This window comes from Bos mutus, chromosome 19, assembly GCF_027580195.1.
Source record: "Bos mutus isolate GX-2022 chromosome 19, NWIPB_WYAK_1.1, whole genome shotgun sequence".
NCBI classification, from domain to species: domain Eukaryota; kingdom Metazoa; phylum Chordata; class Mammalia; order Artiodactyla; family Bovidae; genus Bos; species Bos mutus.
The window spans coordinates 28607861-28629879 of NC_091635.1; the positions used below are offsets into that span (position 1 = coordinate 28607861).

Sequence of the window (22019 nt, forward strand, 5' to 3'; positions counted from 1 at the left end):
AAACTACCCAGACGTTAGTCTTGAAGCCCAGTTTGAAGGGACAGAGAGTTTCCTAACCTTCTTTTCTCGAAAATCACCAAGGCCCCACCATCACCCCGTCACTCTACCCTTTCCCCTGCTGACATCAGGCTGTGGGCCAAGGGCAGGGCCTAGGTTTCCCCACACCAGTGACTCCCAGGCCCTGTGCCTCTGGCCTTTAGAGACTCTGCCACCTCTGGAGCCCCCCTCCACTTCTGTGCCCACCTCAGCCCAGAAAGGCCTCACTTGCGGAAGGACAGGCCCAGCTCAGCTCCTCTCCCCAGATGGAGGGGCAGAGACAGACCCCAGGAAGGTCTCCCTGGGTCTCTGGAGAGTGTGGCCATCCTTGGAAGGCCTAAGAAGACCAGACATGCTTCCTTCACGGCTCTGGACAGCCCTCGCCGGATTTCCCCAACGATGCTGTGAGGAAGCCGAGGCCCAGGGTTTCTGAGCAGCCAGCAGGCAGTAGGCAGGGCCTGAAGCCAGGGCCCGAACAGTGCCCACTCTCCGTGCCAGGGAAGGAAGGAAGGCCTGGCAGGAGCCAAGGTCCTCTCGGCCGTGACTCCTCCTGCCCGGGCCTGTCCTCCACCCCCAGCAGGGAGAGGCCCCTGACAGCCGGAGGGGCAGCACCAGGCCCACACCCCCCGCAGGTGTCAGCAGCTTGGCCCAAAGGAGGAAGGGGAAGGGAACAGGAGGAGGCATCCAGCCCCAGAGGCCGCTGGGAGTCCAGCACAGCAGGGAGGGGACCGCCGGAAGAGACCCCGGGCAGACGGCTGAATCCCCCCAGGGTCCCCACGCCAGCCCCGGGCTTGACCAAACCTCCAGGCCCTGGGTCTCCCCTCCAAAGGTTGCTGAAGAGCCCGTGAGTTCTCAGCATGAGCAGAACAGGTCTGTCTCGGACTTGAGCAGGACTAGGGTATCCGGAGAAGGCAATGGCACCCCACTCTAGTACTCTTGCCTTGAAAATCCCATGGACGGAGGAGCCTAGTAGGCTGCAGTCCATGCTAAGGGTCGGACACGACTGAGCGACTTCACTTTCACTTTTCACTTTCATGCACTGGAGAAGGAAATGGCAACCCACTCCAGTGTTCTTGCCTGGAGAATCCCAGGGACGGGGGAGCCTGGTGGGCTGCCGTCTATGGGGTCGCACAGAATTGGACACGACTGAAGCGACTTAGCAGCAGCAGCAGCAGGGTATGCGGGGAGGGTCCCTGGGACTACACTCACCCTATGGTGTTGATGGAAGGTGCAAGGTGATCTGGGGGGCCCCGTATGCAGTTGATGTTCAATAGATGCATATCAGGACTTCACTGGTGGTCCAGGGTCCACCTTCCAATGCAGGGGACACAGGTTCGATCCCTGGTCTGGGAACTAAGTTCCCACATTGATGTTGTGGTTCAGTTGCTAAGTTGTGTCCAACTCCATCCCATGGGGCAACTAAGCCAGCACGACACAACTTCTGAGCTCGAGCTCTAGAGCCTGTGCTCTGCAACAAGAGAAGCCACCGCAATGAGAAGCCCACGCACCGTAACTAGAGAGTCGCCCCTGCTTGCCACAACTAGAGAAAACCTGAGCACAGCAATGAAGACCCAGCACAACCAAAAATAAATTCTAAAAATAAAAGTAGATGCATATTGATGTTGACAAACATCTTGCCACAACAGCCCACCTGACCTTGGCTCCTACAGGGCCCCCAAGCATTAACCGTCACCCTCCTAGGACAGTGCCCACCCACCCAGAACCCAGAACACAGCATGTACGCAGCAGGTGCTCTGTAAGTGTTCGCTGAGTTGTTAGGAACGAGGACCCTAGACTGTGACTAGGGTGGAAGACAGGGACCCAGAAAGGGACTACATGGCCACCTACCCTCCCTCCAAGGAAAGAGTCCATATAGAGTGAGGTTGGGAAAGTGAGAGGCCCAGGATGTGGGGGTGAATCCCAGCTGGGACCTTGGCTTGACTGATGAAGAGAACACCCCAAATCCTTAAGGGTTCTCAAAGCCCTTGCCCTACCCCCAGAGCCCGGCCACCAGGGCCTGTCAGCTTGCTTCCTCAAAGACCCTGAGCCCCTCTCACCTGCGGGGACCTCGCCCAGGATGGGCTACACAGGGTCACCAAGGATGCCCTACCCCTTACCTCACCCCGAGCACCCCCACCCCTGGCCAGTAAGTGCACCCTCGCCCTGCGTGCTTGCCCTCAGGTGGAATCCTCTTCCCCTATTCTGGAGAAGAGGATAATCCTCTTCTCCTATTTCCTCAGCCTCTCTCCTGAGGCCCCAGGCCTGCCCTGCCCAGATCCACCCTCTAATGATTTGTGTCTGGTTCCAAAGAAGGCCCCACCCTCTGCCTCCCTGGCAGCCATGGGAGATGCAAACAATCTGGGCCCTCAGGAGGCATCCAATTAGGAGAGTCAGAGGCAGGGGGTTCCTCCAGTGCCCCCACACACACCAGAGAGCCCCAAGTGCTCCGTTCCCCCATAACTGGTTTCCAGGAAACATGCTCCCTGGGTGGACACCCGGGATACCGCATCAGCTGTCCAGAGTCCCGTCCCAGCAAGGGCCAGAGGCCTCAGCGCCCAGAGCAGGAGGACAGGGCAAGGGAGGCCCCAAACCAGCAGGAATGGATGGGGAGGAGGTCCAGGAAGGGGAGCCAGAGTGGGGCACAGGTGGGAACCCTTGCTGCTTCTGAGGCTGGAAGAGTCCAGCTTGAGAGGACCAGCTTCAGCTTCTCCCCTCTGCCCCGCCTTTCTCTCCCCTATCCACCCCTCCCCTTCTTTGGCCTGAGGTAGCTAGAGGGGAGGATGAGAAGGCAACAGGTCAGGGGTGTCCCGTTTCAGGCCCGGGGCTCATCCCTTCTCCCCTTTGCCCTGAAGGCTGAAGGGGACCTGAGGACCTGTGGGAACCAACTCAGAAATCCCAAAGGAACTCCAGACTGCCCACCCTCAAGACCCCAGCCTCCCAGGCCCCCAGGCCCTGGCCCACCTGCCCACTCGACTCTCCATGCCCTGCGAGCCTGGTTGCTCCTGGATTAATTCACCCTCACTGGTCTCTGCTCTCCAACACTCTCAAGTGATTTCCTCCAGGGGATGTGCGGCCCAGGCTCCCTGAGAAAGAGGCTTCATCTCTCCCATCAGAGTGGATGTTTCCTAGGGTAGACATTCTGTCTCCCCACTCAGACTGGGACCTCGCTCGGGGTGGGCACTGCATCTCGCCCGTGTGATGCTCTGAGCTTGGCGTCTCCTTCCTCCCACCTAACACCACCAGTGGGAAGCGGGTCTCTTGGCTCTTCGATCACCTATGCCGTGTGCATCCTCAGTCGCTCAGTCATATCCGACTCTTTGCAACCCCATGAACTACAGCCCACCAGGCTCCTCTGTTCATGGGATTCTCCAAGCAAGAATACTGAAGTGGGTTGCCATTTCCTCCTCCCCGCCTCCAGGGGATCTTCCCAACCCAGGGATCGAACTCGTGTCTCCTGCCTCTAGTTCCTTGGCAGGCAGATTCTTTACCACTGGGCCTCCTCTGATCACCCAGCCCACCACAAGACGATCCACATGACTGACCAACAAGAAAGGGGAGAAGCACACCTGTGCAGAGGCCTGGGCCCCGTGGACTACTCTGTCCCACACGAGGCCCCCAGCTGCTCCTCCCCATTAAAACCTGCCCGAAGCTGGCAGCTTCACAGACCCCTGGTCCTGCCTCTGCCTCAAAACCCAGGCCCTGGGCTTGTTGTTCAACATTTCAGGTGTGATTCACTTTCTCCAGTAAGGTTTTGTTAGAGAGGAATCACAGCCCCTAATCTTCTCAACCCCCATGATCACTATTCTGCCCCTTATGGAAAGAGCTCACTCAGGAGGCCAACTCCAAGGGCCTGGATCGATGCAGACTCTGCTGTGGACAAGTCACAACCCTTCTCTCAGCTTCACCTGCAAAATGAGGCTACTTGGTTTCCATGACAAACTCTTCGTGAGGCTGACATGAGACAGTGGCTGGCCTCAGGCCTTGTGCACACTAGGGATTTGGAAGAATCAGCGACTCCCAAGCTGGCTGGGTGAAGGCTCCCAGGGTAAGAGGTAACCCTTCCCTCTGCTAGGCAGATGTCCCCGTCCTAACCTCCAGAACTGTGTACCTTATATGGCAAAAGAGACTTTGCAGGTGTGATTAAGTTAAGGAATTTGCATTCCTTAACTGGAATTTTCTGGATTTTCTGGTTGAGCCCAATATAGCCATGTGCATGAGTGGTAAGTCACTTCAGTCATGTCCAACTCTGCGATCCCATGGACCATAGCCCAGGCCCCTCTGTCCATGGGATTTCCCAGGCAAGAATACCAGAGTGGGTTACTATTTCCTACTTCAGGGTGTCTTCCCTGACCCAGGGATCAAACCTGCGTGTCTTACATCTCCTGCATTGGCAGGCGGGTTCTTTACCACTAGCACCACCTGGGAAGAGTCCTTAAATAGGGGTGGGGGCAGGGAGAAAGCTCAGAGCCAGAGAAGGAGATGTGACAACAGAAGCAGAGGGCAGAGAGAAGAAGCCATGAGCGAAGGAATGTAAGCAGACTCTAGAAGCAGAAAAGGCAAGGAACAGTTCTCCCTGAGTGCCTCCAGAAGGGGCTCAGCCCTGCTGACAGCTTGATTTAACCTTGCAAGATGCACTTCAGACCTCAGACTTCCAGAATTGTCAGATAAGGTGAGTGTTGCTTTAAGCCCCTAAAGTTGTCGTTTGGGACTTCCCTGGTGGTCCAGCAGTTGAGAATCTGCCTGCCAATGCAGGGCACACAGGTTCGATCCCTGATCCAGGAGGACTCTACATGCCACAGGGCAACGAGTTCATGCGCCACAACCACTGAAGCCCAGGCACCCTAGAGCCCACGTTTCGCAACAAGAGAAGGGACCAGAATGAGAAGCCCACGCACCACAACAAAGAGTAGCTCCTACTCGCCACAACTAGAGAAAACCCGGGCATGGCAACCAAGACCAGTGCAGCTGAAAATAAAATAAATAAATAATCATTTAAAAAACAAAGCTGTACTTTTTTTCCAATAACAATAGGAAATAATACCCTCTCCCTCACCTCTTCTAGTGCCAGAGCGCTACTCGCTGTCACTCACGTTAGAATTATTATTTGGAGATGGATCGGCTCCCCTTCTAGAATTACAATCCGTTACAGCCAAATGAGGGCTTCCCCGGTGGCTCAGCAGTAAAAGAATCTGCCTGCAATGCAAGAGACACAGAAGACTTGGGTTCGGTCCCTGAGTGGAGAAGATCCCCTGAGAAGAGCGTGGCAACCTACTCCAGTATTCCCACTTGGAGAATCCCATGGACAGAGGAGCCTGGCAGGCTACCGTCCATAGGGTCGCAAAGAGTCAGACACAACTGAAGCGACTGACCATGCACGCACAGCCAAAAGACAGCTTTCTGTTCATCTCTGAACCCACTCTAAGGTCTAACTTGGCACTTTATGCACAGGAAGTGCCCAATCGATGCTGGCTTGCTGGATGCAGACAGTAAGTGCCCGATGCTGGGCTTTTCCTCAGCACCCATTCATCGCATCCATGGTGGGGCCATCACTGGGCTGGGTGCCAAGAACTCAGCACTGAGTCAGCTAAGCCCTGCCCTTAACGAGCACAGGCAGGTGAGCAAGAAATGGACACGCGGTCCATCCCGGGGCCGAGTTATTGTGCGGTGATGAAGGTGTGTATGTTCAGGCACCTGGGAGGAGCAGGAGGGAGCGACTCATTCAGACCAGGCTGCTGCTGATGGTTTCACGGGGAGGGACCACAAAGCCGGGTTTCGAAGCCAGGGCAGGGCTTTGCCAGGCAGAGGAGACGAGGTGAGAACACATCCGAGCAGAGGTGGGTGGGGACCAGGAGACTCGCAGCTGGATCACTGTTCACAGGGAGCAACAGGAATGCCAAGGAAAGCAAACCTCAAAGGAAACACATTTGATTGGCTACTGTTGGTTGAGCATCTACTGTGTGCTGAGCTATCCCTAGGCTCTGGGGATATGGTGATGAACACAAAAGTCGTCTTTGCTTGTACGGAGCAGATACTGTAGTGGGAAAGATGGAAAATAATCAAACCAGAGAATGCGATGCTCTCCGTGGAAGCGTGAAAAGGGAAACTGAGCGCTTCCGGGGGCCAGGGCAGGAAGGCCTCTCCCGGGTGACATTTAAAGGCAAACTGAATTAAGGAAGGAGCCAGCACATGCAGGCAAAGGCATTCCAGGCCAAGGTAATAGCTGGTGGAAAGGCCCTGGGGCTGAACTAAGACACTCCTTTCAGCATGGTTGGGGGTGGGGGCGGTTAGCAGAGGAGAGGTGGGACTATGTAAGCTCAGAAAAGGGCAGGAGCCCCCACAGCATAGTGGTTCTCCTCCTTTACTCACAGGGCTGGTGAAGTAAAGTGAAGTGAAATCTCTCAGTCATGTCTGACTCTTTCCAACCCCAAGGACTATAGCCCTCCAGGCTCCTCTGTCCATGGAAATCTCCAGGCCAGAATACTGGACTGGGTAGCCATTCCCTTCTCCAGGGGATCTTCCCAAGCCAGGGATCAAACCCAGGTCTCCTGCATTGCAGGCAGATTCTTTTACCAGCTGAGCCACCAGGGAAGCCCTGATGAAAGCCAGGGCTGAGAACCATGCTCCAGAGTCTGGGGGACCAGAGCAAGGCATGTACATCCCGGTCAAGCAGTTTTTGTTTGTTTGACTGTGAACTTCCCAGAGCCTTCAACAAGCTAATGTGCGCTGTGACTCTCCAAGGAGAAGACAGCATTTCGCAAACCTAATCACCCATGAAGCCCCTTCCAGGAGGAGCAGGTGAAGGTAGGGTTCCTTGGAACCCATTTTGGGAATCTGTGGACCAACTCATAGGGCTTATTAGAGGGAGAAATGGCTAGAACAAAGGTTGGAAAGACAGACCACCATGAAAGATGTGCTCAAGAGTTTGGACTTGATTCTGTAGCAACAGAGTCATCCAAGCGTTGCTATGACGTTTCGTTTTGTTTTTGTCAATTTATAGGGATTTTAATCATACAAAGGGGTATGATTGATCTCTTCAATGCCTCCATCTCCCAGTTAATAATACCACAATCTCTCAGTTAATAATATCTCCTGGAGAGCCACCTCACTCTCTTTAATCCATTGTGACCGTGAGCTATAATTCATTCACTCCTGTCCCTCCCAACCTCCGCTCAGGCATCCAGGAATTTTTTCCTTCTCACGAACAATGATATAATAATAAACCTGCCTGAACATCTAGCCTGGTGAACTTTTACCAATATATCCTTAAGGGAATTTTAACAGTGGGATTATCGGATGAAGGGGTAAAGCCATGTTTTTCTTTTGATGGCTATTGCGAAATTTCCATTCAAGGTGAATGAAATTATATCTTTGCTTTAAAATACCCCAGTCTGCCCAACAAAAGGTGATGGAGGAGAGAGAAGGAACAAGAATGGCAGCATGTTCGTGGGCACAGAAAATAGACAGGTGGTTGCCAAGCAGGAGTGGGTTAGGGGAGGGACGAAGAAGGAGGTTGGGGTTCACAGATGTAAGCTCGTATATACAGATTGGATAAACAAAGTCCTACTGCATAACAGAGAGAACTATATTCAATATCCTACGATAGGAACTTCTCTGGCAGGCCAGTGGTTAAGAATCCTCCTTCCAACGTAGGGACCATGGGTTCAATCCCTGATCGGGGAACCAACATTCCACATGTCACAGTGCAACTAAGCCTGGGTGCTGCAGCTACAGAAGCCCATGAACCACAAGGAAGACCCAGTTCAGCCAAAAAAAAATCCTATGATAAACCATAATGGAAAAGAGTATTTTAAAAAGAATGTATATACATGTATAACTGAATCCTTTGCTGTACAGCAAAAATGAACACATTATAAATCAATTATATTTCAATTTTAAAATATTGAAAAAAGAAAAAAGGAATGGCAGCAAGTTGACGATTACTGAAGCTGAGTGATGGGCATATTATGAATATGAATATTCAGTCCTTAAAATTCACTGGAAGGACTGGTGCTGAAGCTGAAAGCTCCAATACTTTGGCCACCTGATGGGAAGAACTGACTCACTGGAAAAGACCCTGCTGCTGGGAAAGATTGAAGGCGGGAGGAAAAGGGGACGACAGAGGATGAGATGGTTGGATGGCATCACTGACTCGATGGACATGAGTTTGAGCAGGCTCAGGGAGCTGGTGATGGACAGGGAAGCCTGGCGTGCTGTAGTCCATGGGGTCGCAAAGAGTCGGACACGACTGAGCGACTGATCTGAACTGATGGGCATATGGGACTTTGTTCTGCCATCCTCTCTACTTTCATGTATATTTGAAATTGAAATTTGAATTTGAAATGTTTAAAAAAGGCCCCAGGCAGGCCCAGTGTCCTGTACATCATGGATCTTCACCTCCAAGTCTTCCTAAAAAGTCCTACACATTTTCACTTCCACCAACCATGAATGAGCATATTTCCCTCACCACGTCCATCAGCACTAGGTCTCATCAAACTTTGAAGTTTGTCTGTTGCTATTTTTCAAGTTTTGTCCTTTCAGTGGTTGAAAAAGTTCTCTCTGTTGCTTCAGTTTCCATTTCTTTAATCTTGAGTGAGACTGAACATCCTTCCCTACATTGTTTTATTCTTTCTTGTTTTTTTATTTAATTTTTGTTTTATAGTGGACTATAGTTGATTTACAATGTTCTGTTAGTTTCAGTTGTACAGCAAAGTGATCCATTTATACATACACACATATCCATTCTTTTTCAGATTCTTTTCCCATATGGGTTATTACAGAATATTGAGTAGAGCTTCCAGTCCTATACAGTAGGTCCTTCTTGATGCTCTATCATATATATAGTAGGGTGTATATGTTCATTCCAAATTCCTATTTTATTCCCCCTACCACCACATTTTCCCTTTGGCAACTGTAAGTTTGTTTTCAAAGTTTGTGAGTCTGTTTTCTAAATAAGTTCATTTGTATAATTTTTTTTTTAAAAATATGTAACACTTCACGAATTTGCATGCATCCTTGCACAGGAGCCATGCTGATCTTCTCTATATTATTCCAGTTGTAGTATAAGCACTGCCAAAGAGAGCTCCCTTCCTGTTTTTTATGAGCTAGATGTTGCTACTCTTTACCTTTTTCCCCTCTGTGGGATCTTGTCCTTGCTGACTGGTGTGAGCTTTGGTCAACGTGGGAAGAAGGCCTTTCCTACATGAGTTACAAATGTCTTTTCTCAGTTGGCCATTGTTCTTCCAACCTTGTTTACAGTGTTTTTTCCCCAAACAAATGATTTCCCCTAGGTCACATTCGCTAAAATTTTTCTCGTTTGAGTCTGGGCATCAGGGAGTTTGAAGAAGGGCTCACTTTGGTGGTGATGTGAAAGCTGGAAGGGGGCCAAAGGCCGGCCCTCAGGCTGAAAGGATGGCCTGGGAGAGAGATGAGGAGGCGAGATGGGACACAGTGGCTGAAAAGGAGATGGGGCTGAGTGGGGGAGGCATGGAGATGACTCTGCATTTTCAGGTTGAGCAGATGGGTGGTAATGATGCCACTGACTCTGTCAGAGAAGCCAGACAGAAAAGTAGGGCTCAGAGGAAGAAAACAATTCTCCTCGAAGTACATACCACCCTGCATGGTCACATCTATTTCCTGTCTCTCCTCTAGACTCAGGCAGGGACCCTGTCTCCTCCTCTCTGTCCCCAAAAACGGACATAGCAAATGATGCTTGATAACTGCAGAAATGAATGAATATGTGAATGACCTGAGCTCGAGGTGCCTCTGCCTGAGTGGACATGCCAGGGGGTGAAAGGAGGCGCCACCACCACCACCACCAAGGGACTGATGGGTTGCCCCCTCGTCTGAGCCAGCCGGACTTGGCTGTGTCCACTCACCAGCCACACACAAGCCTGTCACGCCTTGCGGCAGAAGATAAGGGCTGCATTTGGTTCTGAGAATTCTAGCATCCACAGGTTTGCTGGATGTGGCCGCAGGGGGAGCCTGTTGGGCACCAGGTGAGGAAATCTTCCATCTAGAGGCCAGTGAGGGAAGCGCAGAGACTCCAGAGGCAGAGCCCTGGGACTAACTCCCTGGAGAACCTTCTAGAAAAGCTGGCTGGCCTGAAGGAAGACTTCCTGGGCAGGTTGGGAGACCAAGTTGCCTTTCTGGATTGATTCCAAGGTCGCCACCTGGAGACAAGAGATGTAAACACTGACGAGACAGCACCTGGCCAGGGAGCTGGGGACTTGTGGGGCTCCCACCTCAAGTGGTTGTCTCTTCTCACCCCTCTGCTCCGTACCCCTAAGAGGGAAGCCAGAATGCTTCCGTTAGGACTACAGACCCCGGCGCTTTCCAAGAATGATCTGATCCTGGTTAAACCCGAGGCTCAATAGCCCGTCCACTGGAGCCTCAAATCTATAGCAGGAGCGCCCTCTGCTGGCTACCCTGGGTCGCTCATCTCTGCCGTACAGTCCCAAAAGGTGCTTGCTGCCTGCAATTGCGGGAAAAGACCATCAAACTCAAGACATCCTCTACCTGCACTTCACACCCGGCGCCTTCTCCAGGGACCTGGCCCTTCCTCACCATCTTCAGCTCCTCCTCCTCTAGTCCCACGAACCCCATAGAACCAGGGGCCCAGGCTGGGCCACTGTGTCCCTTCCAGGCCAGTGGACAAGAAATTCCTTGCTGAAGCTGAACTGTCCATTTCACTCTGCCTGTCCCTGAGTTCTTCATCTCCAAAAATTCCTTCTCTGCCTCAGGCACAAAGCTCTCCTCTCTTCCCTACACCTTCAGTTCAGTTCAGTTCAGTCGCTCAGTCGTGTCCGACTCTTTGCGACCCCATGAATCGCAGCACACCAGGCCTCCCTGTCCATCACCAACTCCTGGAGTTTACTCAGACTCACGTCCATCAAGTCAGTGATACCATCCAGCCATCTCATCCTCTGTCGTCCCCTTCTCCTCCTGCTCCCAATCCTTCCCAGCATCAGAGTCTTTTCCAATGAGTCAACTCTTTGCATGAGGTGGCCAAAGTACTGGAGTTTCAGCTTTAGCATCATTTCTTCCAAAGAAATCCCAGGGCTGATCTTCAGAATGGACTAGTTGGATCTTCTTGCAGTCCAAGGGACTCTCAAGAGTCTTCTCCAACACCACAGTTCAAAAACATCAATTCTTCAGCGCTCAGCTTTATTCACAGTCCAACTCTCACATCCCTCCACCTTAGGTTGTTCTATTAAATGGCTCACCCCAAAGTTACTTCTTGTCCAGACTCCCCCAGCCAAGTGAGAGGGTCCCTGAAGCAGGGCACTGTCCCCTCAGTGGGGACTACCCACTTCCTGCCTCTAGCTCCCTGGAGACAGCAGCTGCTGTGGGCTGGCTCCTGCTGAAGCGCCCCACACGGCATATGGCACCTCCTCCGTTCACAATAGGTTGACCCCGTGCAAAGCTTTGAGTGCCTGGTGTGTGCATCTGTGCCTGGACGGGTCCTGCGCGTGCGTACACAGCGAGTGTGTGCACCTCCGTGGGGTCTGCAGGGTGGCCTGTCTGGGACTCCAACCCGGGCTGTGGCGGCGCGGAGCAGGGGGAGGCCGATGTCCCTAGCCGCCAGGGGGCAGCACTGAGCCGCTCTGGCCCTGCCAGAAACTTAATGGTGAGAAGAGGCCTGTGTCTCCAGCCAAGGAATAACAACCCAAAATCCACGGTGCGGGTCGGGGTGGGACCGGAGAGACTGCCGTCACTGTTTCTAAACTCAGGTGGTGGATTCACAGGTGTTTATTGCCTTAATTTTTTTTTTTTTTTTTGCTTTGATTTTTAAATCCTACCTATGTCTTGCAGATTATATTTTGAATCTATTTGGTAGTTTTTTTTTTTTTTTTTAGTAAGACTGGCCTCTGAGCTCTCTCTAGAAGAGGGGAAGACGCCCTGCCCTCTCTGAGTCAACTTCGGAGGCAAACTTGAGCCAGGCAGCTCTTGGGGTTTCCCCAGACTCCTGGGAGGGTTCCCTGGGGTTGACCTCCACCCTGGGCAAGAGGAGCCAAGCTTCTCCCACCTACCGCCCTAGATCCCCTGCCACCATCCTCCGAGATAAACTGCACACTCACACACGGTTCACACGCACATTCACACACCCATATCACAGGCTCAGACTGACACACATAGACTGACATAGTCACAAGCTCACGCACTCACACATTTACACTCTCCCACATATTCACTCTCCCACTCACACAACTTCACACCACAGAGTCACACGCTCACACATGTTCGTAAACTCCTACACACTCAGGCACATCCACAGACACACACCCAGGCTCCCACCTTCACACATTACCCACAGCTTTCACATAGTCACACTCACACCTCTAGACTCACACATTCATGATCCACAGATGCACACGAACTCACACACTCATAGATCCATACACACTTACACACAATATATACACATTCACAGACCCCACACTCATAATCAGCTCACATGCACATTCACAGACTCACATGCATTCACACTCACAGACTTACACACCCTCATGCCAACACATCCATGCACACTCACTCACATCCACACTCTCACTCATGCATACAGACTCTCCCAGCCTCACACACTGATTCACATTCACTACTCACGCTCACATTTTTACCCACTTGTGGACACACTCATGCACGCTTTCACACTTGTGCACACTCACACAGCCTCTCTCTGCTTGTACTGTATTCACCCACTCACATAAAGCAGTCATTGCCAGGCACACTGGCCCATTAACCTTGAGTCCCTACCCTGGGTGGGATCAGGAGCTTGCGCCTTGATCTCAAGAGAGATTTCTGGAATCTTCCCAGGAGGCCCCAGTCATGAGGTAGAGGGATGTTTCCCCTCAGACTGGAGGGAGCAGAAGCAGGGCTTGGTGACAGCCCTTTGCAAGTCCACGGGCCTCAGAGGACTTCCCCAAGCTGCCTGGACCCTTCACTATCCACTCTCTACCCCCTCACCCTCGTGAGAGAGGGCCTGGGGACATGCCAGGGGCCACATGTGACAGTGTGTTCCCCTGGTCTCGGGGAACTCTGTCCCGAGGGAGACGCTGGACATCACAGGCTGGCTGAGCAGCTGGGGCTGTGGACGCACCTTAGAGGGCCTCCCATCGGCCCAAGAGGCAGGACAGCCGGGGGAGGGGTCTGAGCAGGGACTTGTCTACATGAGGGTCATAGGTAGACATTGGCCTTCCCGGGAGATGACTGGCACACGCAAAGGCCAGGACACATGGGGGCCTTGTACCCTCAGGGAAGTGAGATGTCCTAGATGGAGGGAGTCAGCTGGGGAGGCAAAGATGGGAGCTGAGCTTGGAGACGCTGGCAGGGGCCCACAAGGAACAGGCCGATGTGCCCTGCTGGGGAGCATGGCCACAGGGTGTCCTGATCAGCCGTGCAGGACAGGCGAGGACAAAGCCACTCCACAGAGGCTGACAGTATGTCCAGAAGCTCCGGGAGTGGCTGGTGCCCTCAGCCCCCATTCCAGCAGCAGAGCGGCGCGGAAACCCCATCCAGGGACTTCCCTGATGGCCCAGTGGCTAAGACTCCGAGCTTCCAATGCAGGGGGCGAGGGTGTAATCCCTGGTCAGGGAACCAAGATCCCACGTGCCGTATGGCCCAGCCAAAACAGTTTTTGAAAAAGAAACTCAATCCACTGGCTCAGGGAAGCCTCCACAGGTAGACCGTGCTTTTCTAAGTCATCACAGCACATCCCCTGTGAGTGACAAGTCTGTCTGTCAGAGGGTCAGAAACAAAGCCGCCAACCAAAAACCCAGGAACCTTCAGGAGCAGTTCAGCTTCTCCTAAGCAGCCTGGAGTGGGGGGGTGTGGGGGCACCCCACGGGGGGAACAGAGGCTGGGGGCCAGCAGAGCAGAGCTGGGGACAGCATAGGGAAGGCACGGGGTCCCGGCTCCCCAGCTCATGCCCATTCCTGCATGAGGGAGGGTGGGGCTACTCCAGGCCGCACATTCCAGCTGGTGCCGCACCCTCCCAACCTGTTCTCACCTGTTCCCATGACTTCCCAGGCTGCGCTGGGGCCCAGTTCTCACTGCCAACTCCCAGAATCCTTCAGGGCTCAGAATCCAACTAGAGGGACCCTGGTCTGAATGTGCACAAGTCCACCACCACTGGGACAACTGCCTCCCCCTGATACAAACACATGCACACACACGCATGCACACATGTGCACACACTCATACACTGAACCATCCTTAGCTCAAAGACACCAGGACTCAGAGTGGCTTCCAGGAACTGAGGTACTTCTTTCCACTGCAAACAGCACCCCATTCTTACCCTGGGGCAAAGTGCTGCCCTCCGGTCACAAGGCCCTGGGCAGGGGAGGAAGAAAAGCAGCTGAAGTCCCTAGAGGGTCCCCAGGAATAGAGGCACCCAGAAAGCCAGCCCTAGGGCTCAGCCAAAGGCGGCTGGAAAGGGCAGGCCTAAGAGGTGCTCGGCGATGGGCTAGCTAGGGAGGGGGCTGCGTGCGCCCACCTGCTCTCCCTCCCATGGCCCAGCCCCTGGCGGCCTGGCACTCAGCCTGCTGCCTCTCTGGGGGCACGGTTGACATCTCATCTCGTCCCCTGCCTCTCCTCCCACAGCCCTGGTGTCACCCTCCCCGGCCTTTCGTGCAGGACAGAATTCCCACGCCCACCCTGGGCCCAGGGCCAGAGCTGTTGGTTCCCACCAAAGCCTGGGAAGTGGTTTCTGCAGCCCAAGCTACACCGGGCCTGCCCGGGAAATAGCCCGGCCCTGCTTGCTGCAGGGACATGACGGAGGGCGCCAGCCCAGGCCCCACGGAACTGCTGAGGCCGCAGAACTGGGTGACGGGCAGGCCGCCATTCGCCGGAGTGCATGAAACTCTAGCTCTACCAGCCGCCCTCAAAGGAGACGGGGCAACTACGGTCAGGGTCCCCAGATCCCAGACTTAAGGTTATCTCTGCCAGCCCCAGCCAGGAGCCAGGCCTGACCCGCAGAGGTTGATGGGAAGCTGCAGAGCTTGGGGGGAGGGTCCCCCACGCAGAAGGGGTAGGGTCCCAGGATAGCCCATCTCGGGTCTCAGTCTCAAGGTCACAGTTCACCCACCAAGAGCCCAGGGGCCTCGATAGAGTAGGGGGCTCTGTCTTCCTGTGACAGGAGAAGCCAGAGAGAGGAAATGGACTGTGGGAGCATCTCACAGAGAGTGACCTTGACCGACCCCCACATGAATCCTTCTCAGCCCCCTGTCATGCAGAGAGCCCAGCCAGGCTGTGGAGGAAACAGGGAAAGTGGCAAGCTGTTGGCAGGCCCCAGAGGCAGCCCCCATGGGCACAGGGCCCCACTCTGAGCCTCTGCCCCAGGCCCCACCTGGCACCCAGGTCTCCAAGCTGGTGAGGACAAAGGCCTCCTCCAGAGACTGGGGGCTACAAACAGGAAGTGCCCCCCCACCCACTGCCTCCTGGCCTTGAAGGGGCCCTCACCACCTCCCCAGCTGTCAGAACACCCTTTGCTCTTCCCTCCAGTGCTTGCTGAGCCACGAGAGAGCCAAGGCCCAAACCACACACCGGTGTGAGCCTCAGCCTCCAGCTCTCCAAGCGCAGAGGCCAAGGGGGGCGTGAGGAGGGGCGAGCAGTGGGCACCCCAGCTGCCAAGGCCATGGTGGGGGCTGGGGCTCCAGGAGGCTTCCCCCAAGCCAGCCTGCATCCCTCCCAGCAGGGATATGCAAGGCAAGCAGTTCCCACGCCCCATTCTAGGCGGCTGCCAGGCAGGGTCCATACAAGGCCAAGGCCGCAGCGCTGAGCTGGCAGGCGGGGGCGGGGCAGGGCCCAGAACACCTGGCTTGGCCAAACCCCGACGCACCCTGCTTGTGAGGAATGTGGACACCGCCCGGGCTGGCCCTGGGAAACCTGCCACCCCCCTGGCTCCCGCCCGGCCCTGACTAAGCCTGGGTGGGCCGTGGGCCGGGAAGATACAGTCTCAGCAGGAACCAGGCTCTCCGGCCCCACCCTTCCCTCCCCTGGCCCACCGGGGACTGAAGCAAGGGACAGGGCCTGAGAGAGGGGTGGAGAGCTGGGACAGCACCCACTGGGCCTCGGGACGAGGGGGACAGCAGGGACACCGTGGGACTTCCCCCTCCCGGCTCTGCCCATGGTCTGCCCACACCAGATTCCCCCAAGATGTCCGAGAGCTGGGCACTCTAAAAACAACAGTCTGGCCCGTAGGACCCAAGCCCTCTAGCATGGCCCCCTCGTGTCACTGAGCCTCAGTCTCCACGTCCACAGAAGGGGGCCAGGGCTGGTTACTCCCCCACAGGGCCGGGCAGAGGTGGGGGGAGAAGCTTCTGCTCAACCTGCAGGCATTGGAAAAGCAGTTTCAATTAAGCACAACTTTGACCAGGCCTGGTAACCAGGGGAAGGGCTCACCAGCTCTGGGAAGGTGCCCCAACCCAGGGAGGGGAAGCAAGAAGGCCCCCAGATTCCATCACTCCCTGAGTGTCAGAGGCATTTACCAAGGAGGCCTCGTGAGGTCCATGCTTCGAGCTGAGAGACTCCATCCATTCTCTGTCACCCAACATGGATGTTCCCAAATTCCCCAGAACAGAAGCTGGGCCCCCCGTCTCAGACCAGGCGCCCTCAAGGGCTGGGGCCTTGTTTCTCCCCTAACTGGGGGCTCCCCAGGGGCGGACACCCTGTCTGCCTCTATCAGCCCACAGTCCCAAGCCCTGGGCCATGGAAACCAAAAACCAGTGAAGTCCAGAAAAGCTGTCCTTCCCTCTTCAGTACCACCCAGCTTCCTAGGTCCTGATCCCCTCTGCTCACCCAGTCGCCCCCAAACACAATGCTAGAACAGCCTCCCAGTGCCCCCTGCCCCAGCCTTGGGGGCTGGTGAACTTCCCATCCATCCCCTGCCGAGAAAGACGCCCTGCTGCCCTCCTCCCTACCAGGACAGAAGGGCCTTCTCATAACCACCCCCTGAAACCTTCCCACAGCCCAGCTGGCCCAGGAGGGCTTTCTTGCTCAGACCCACACTCTTAAGAGTCCCTTGGACAGCAAGGAGATCAAACCAGTCAATCCTGAAGGAACTCAGTCCTGAATATTCATTGGAAGGACTGACGCTGAAGCTGAAAGCTCCAATACTTTGGCCACCTGATGGGAAGAGCTGATTCATTGGAAAAGACCCTGATGCTGCGAAAGATTGAAGGCGGGAGGAGAAGGGGACGACAGAGGATGAGAAAGTTGGATGGCATCACCGACTCGATGGACATGCGTTTGAGCAAGCTCTGGGAGATGGTGAAGGACATGGGAAGCCTGGAGCGTTGCATGCAGTCCAAGGGGTCACAAAGAGTCAGACCCGACTTAGCGACTGAACAATAACATCTTTCCCTGTGATCCACCTGGCCCGTTTCCGCGTTCTGCTTGCTACCAAGTCTAAGGGGCTGGGGCCACACCATCCAAGGCTGCTGGGCGACAGCCCTGGCTCCCCTGAGCTTGAGAAGGGAGGGAAGGGTCTCCAGGCTCAGGGGCCCTGCTGCCCCCTCCCCCTGCCTGTCTTCCCACCTTCCCCCCCACAGGCTTCTCCCCAGCCAGGCATGCAGGCCCAGGTTGGGGTGCGGCCTTGGCAGGACAAAGAGTCTCTATTGCTGGGTGTTGTGCCTCGGTTACCAAGGAGGGAGGCTGGGCTGGCTCCATGCCATGTTTGGGCCCCAGGCTGAACGCGTGGGTGGGGAGGGAAGGCAGAGGATTTGGGGTGTGGAGCTCAGGCCCTGCTCCCAGCGCCTGCGGGCAGGGAGGGCCCGCTGGGACTTGCAGCCACCTGGGCCAATTCAGACTTGCCCCCGCCCTAGCTTTCTGCTGGCTCTGGGACACGCCAGCCAGGTGGAGCCAGCTGGGGGCAGGGCAGGCTCCCCTGCTGCTCAGATGGGAGCAGCACCGCAGACACTGGCATGTCCTGATGCCCAGGACTGACTCTGTACCACCCAGCACTCGGGCCAGCCCTGGGAGAGGGTCTCAGGACTCTGGGTCAAGTCACCACCTCTCTTGGACCTCAGTTTCCCCATCTGTCAGAAGCTGGCCTGGGTTGTCCCTGAGAAGGCTCCCTCGCTCTGTTTGCACACCAGGAGCTGAGCCGGCTTGAGCCAGGGGTGCAGAAGCAGGGCTGTGGGCAGGGGGCTCACCGCTGGCTGGGAGGCCCTGTTTCCGAGGGCTCTCTGTACAACTGCTTAGGCCACTGCCTGGCCCAGGGCTGGCACCCCCGAGTGCCAGCGGGTGGCTGAGGACAGAAGCCCAGGGCTGTGCTCAGGAGTGGTGTCAGAGGGGAGGGGGCCTCCCTGGCCTCTAGTCCAAGGGCCGGGGCTACCCTTTCTCCCTCTCCCAGCAATGGCCAAGCAACAGCCCAAAGAATCCTGGCCTGACCTTCGGTGACTCCTCCCCAGCCCCTGCCCCGGAGACAAAGGGCAGCTTCGACCATTAGAACATGGTTGAGCACTGGCCACGTGCTCATCAGGATTTCCGGGGCAGCAGAACGACACATGGTTTTGGAAATCCTGAAACACATGCTCAGATGCGCATGACTGTGTGCCTGGCTCTGTGCTGGAGGTTGGGAGGCTGGACCGAGGCCCCACAGCCTGGCGCAGGAGACTGTGGGCATCGTGGACAGCCCATAGGGCCAGGGCAGGGCAGGTTTCGGGGGAAGCGGGAGGAGAAGCTGAGGATGGGGAGGTAGGGAAAGGGGCCTAAGGACGTGGATAGACAACCGTGCCAAAAAGAACACAATGAGTGTGGCATTTGGAGGTGAGGGTGTGAAAGTGAGGCCAGGAGACCAGCAGGCAGGTGAGGAGCTGGTCTCCAAGGGCTTGTGACCAGGCTGAGATACTGAGAGTGGGGGGCATCGCAGGGGGAGGGGAAGGACCTGACCCCAGGAGGGAAGGACCCATGTCCCCACAAGCTGACACCTTCTGGGGGCCCTGACCCAGGCTCTGGACACTCCCCTGCCCCGGAAATCCCAAAACCTAGGCCTTTGCTTTGGATAAACACATGAGCTAATGCCCATCTAATCCAGACCTGTCCTCCAAAGCCTGAAGTTTGCAAAACAGAGAAAAGAGGCTTGTTCATGCAAGTGTGCCAGCTGCTGGGCGCAGTGCTGCTGGGAAGTGGGGGACATACACACAGGGCTGACCTAGCTGGAGGCAGAGGGTCCTGGGCAAGGATACCCACTAGGCTAGAGGGGGAGCCTCACTCAGACACCCCAGAGCTAGGGTCTGGGGTGTGGACGGTGCGGGGGGCTGGGGCCCCAGGGAGTGGAGGCCCCCAGCAGCAGCTGCTCTGCTTTGCTCCTGGCACAAAGAATCCCAAAGAAGCCAGACCTCTGCCCACTTAGGAAGCTGGAACTTAGGATTTGACTGAAAGGCCTCCCGATCTTTTAAATGTAGAAACTATTCCAAAATAACATTCTGGGCAGATCAAACACAGCATGGATGTGAGAGAGTTCCAGGGGCCTGAAGGACAATAGAACCCAATGGCCTCCTTGACCAAGGAGTCCACTGAGGCCCAGAGAGGGAATGGGCCTGCAGACAAGGATCAAGTTGGGCCAAACCCAGGCCCCTGACTCTCCCAAGCTCACCCTGGCACCCCCAGCCACCTCCCAGGAACAGCAGCACAGACCTTCCCACCACTCACCTCCCCCACCACACAGACCCCATGCCCCTGAGGGGGAGGAGCTGTGCCCCTCACTAACCACCCCCGAGCCGGCCTTGGCACCCTGCCCTGCTGGGTCCCAAGGCGTCCCATACTCTTCAGACCTCAGAGCTGCAGAATTGTTCTCCCACCTATAGACAAGGGAAACTGAAGCCAGAGAGGCCAGACCACTGCCCAGGTTTCCTCAATGACAAGTCCCAGGCAGTAGGGAGGGGGCTCTATGGCAGCCTGCAGGAACCTGTAACTTGGGCCCCACGGGGAGGGCTGACTCGCAGGGTGGGGAGAGCAGGGGTGAGTCAGAGGCAGAGCTGGGCAGGTTCAGAGTGGCCCGAGCACAGTACCAAGTCCAGAGAAATCAGAGACTCCCTGTGCCTGAAACGGGGGTTCCGCAGGGGCCTGGACACCCTGAAGGCGAGGGTGAGCATACCAGACCGGAGGAGGTGCCGACCCCGGCTGGTGGGAGCAGCAGCAAGTGGGGTGCTGAGGACCCAGGATGTCAGCGGCCCCCCACACCAGAGACCCCTCTCTCCCTTGTGGCACTTTCTGCCCTCCCCACCCTTAGCCCACTTCTAACCCTGGGCCACAGCCAGGTGTGTTAATGCTGGCCTTCTTGAGGGGCAGCAGTAAGAAGAAACACACCCCACACACATTGTCTGGTGCCCTAGGGCCTCGGAGGTCACCCCAAGGACGATGAGGAGTCAAGTTCGTGCCGAGATGCTCAGCGCCTGCTCTGTGCAGGTCCCAGGCTGGGAGACACGGATGCATGGCCATGGGCCTGATGTCAGGGAGCCCCAGCCCACAGGGAGAGTGGAAACCAAAACCCCATGGAGCAGCCAGGGCCTTATCAGCTGCCAATGGGAAGAGGAGCATTCCTAGGCTAATATGCACAGGATTCTTCTGGACATTCAATCTGGTCTTTTTCAACTTAATGTACAGGAAAAAAATGCACATACAGAGCAGTTCATAAAATAATCCCTCCATGTGGTATTATTGCACATTAAAATTACCTTGTTAATATATAAAATGCAAAGAGAACTCAATGAAAATTTTCTTTTCTTAAAGACATGTAAAAAGCAAAGTTAGAGGATTTAGAATGCTAGAGATCCCAAAATACAGACTTTCTTTAAAGGCTTTTTTTTTTAATGTGGATCATTTTTTAAGTCCTTGTGGAATTTGTTACACTATCACTTCTGTTTTATCTTTTGGTTTTTTGGCCATGGAGCATGTGGGATCTTAGTTCCTCGACCAGGGATCGAACCCGCACCCCCTGCATTGGAAGGTGAAGTCTTAACCCCTGAACCTCCAGGGAAGACTCTAGACATATTTTTAATATAAATGATCTGAGGGACAGACATAGTGTAGATGCTTGGTCCAAAAAGTGAACTTTTCTAAATTATATTATTGCCATACTTCTTACATGGTAAATGTAAAATAAATATTGAGTAAATCAGTAAAAATTAAAAAAAGTAAAGAAATGAAAGAAAGAAAAATGCATGTACAATCTCTGTGCAGCTCAGTGAATTTTCACAGAGTGAAACCAGCACCTATATAACCAGCACCCAGATAACAAAACAATTTGAGCATCTCCCAGAGCCCCCCACCCTCCATCCCATGCTCTCTTCCAAGTACTAACCCCCCACCCCGGGTAAGCATTACTAACAGCAGAGACTCATAGGACTGCTTTTGTACTTCATATGATTGGGCTCATAATACAGCTCCCTTTATGTTTTCTTGCTCACTGCTGGAGAGAATCCTGCTGTCTGAACACACATGTCTGGGACTGTGACGGAGCATGGGAACGGGCATTCAAAGTGGGGGAACCTGGTGGGGAGGCGGGGTGAAGGTAAGGAGGTGAGCAACAGCCCTGGGGGAATTTGAGGGGGAGGATGAAGGCAGGGAGGTGAGAAACAGCCCGCCCCCAGGCTTGCTCCCACAGCAAGTGTCCAGAGCTTGGAGAAACTCACAGGCAACCCTGTCTGATCCAAAGAGGGTCAGTGCTTTATGCCAGACCTGCTCCCAGGATGTGCCTCAGACAGGAGCTAGGCATGGGTCTGCAGCCCAAGGCCTCCCCAGCATCCTGGCCCTGTGTCCTGTCCACTGCTCCAGATTCCAGCCTGCTCCAACCCCACCTACTCCTGCCCCCCACTCCTCCACCGTGTAATCTGCAAGACGAAAGGCACCAGAGACAAGATAATCACATGCAAGTAATATGCAAATGAACTAGACTACCTGGACAGTATCTACCTGGACAGTGACCAACAGGAGAGCCAGACCTCCAAACTCCAAGTGGACAGACCAGCCCCAACCACTGACTC

At 54.9% G+C, this 22019-nt stretch overlaps 1 long non-coding RNA gene and 1 other non-coding gene across 2 annotated transcripts; both read right to left on the reverse strand.

Annotated features, from left to right (window-relative positions):
- Nucleotides 1–673: 673 nt before the first annotated feature.
- LOC138992024 (uncharacterized) lies at nt 674–22003 on the reverse strand. The gene is made up of 5 exons (XR_011467828.1): nt 21934–22003; nt 9912–10205; nt 5090–5229; nt 4932–5001; nt 674–1504 (listed from the first exon to the last, which is right to left on the reverse strand). It is a non-coding gene; the product is annotated as an uncharacterized lncRNA (long non-coding RNA).
- On the reverse strand, nt 9013–9116 carry LOC138984071 (U6 spliceosomal RNA). The gene has a single exon (XR_011461424.1). It is a non-coding gene; the product is annotated as a U6 spliceosomal RNA (small nuclear RNA).
- Nucleotides 22004–22019: the final 16 nt, after the last annotated feature.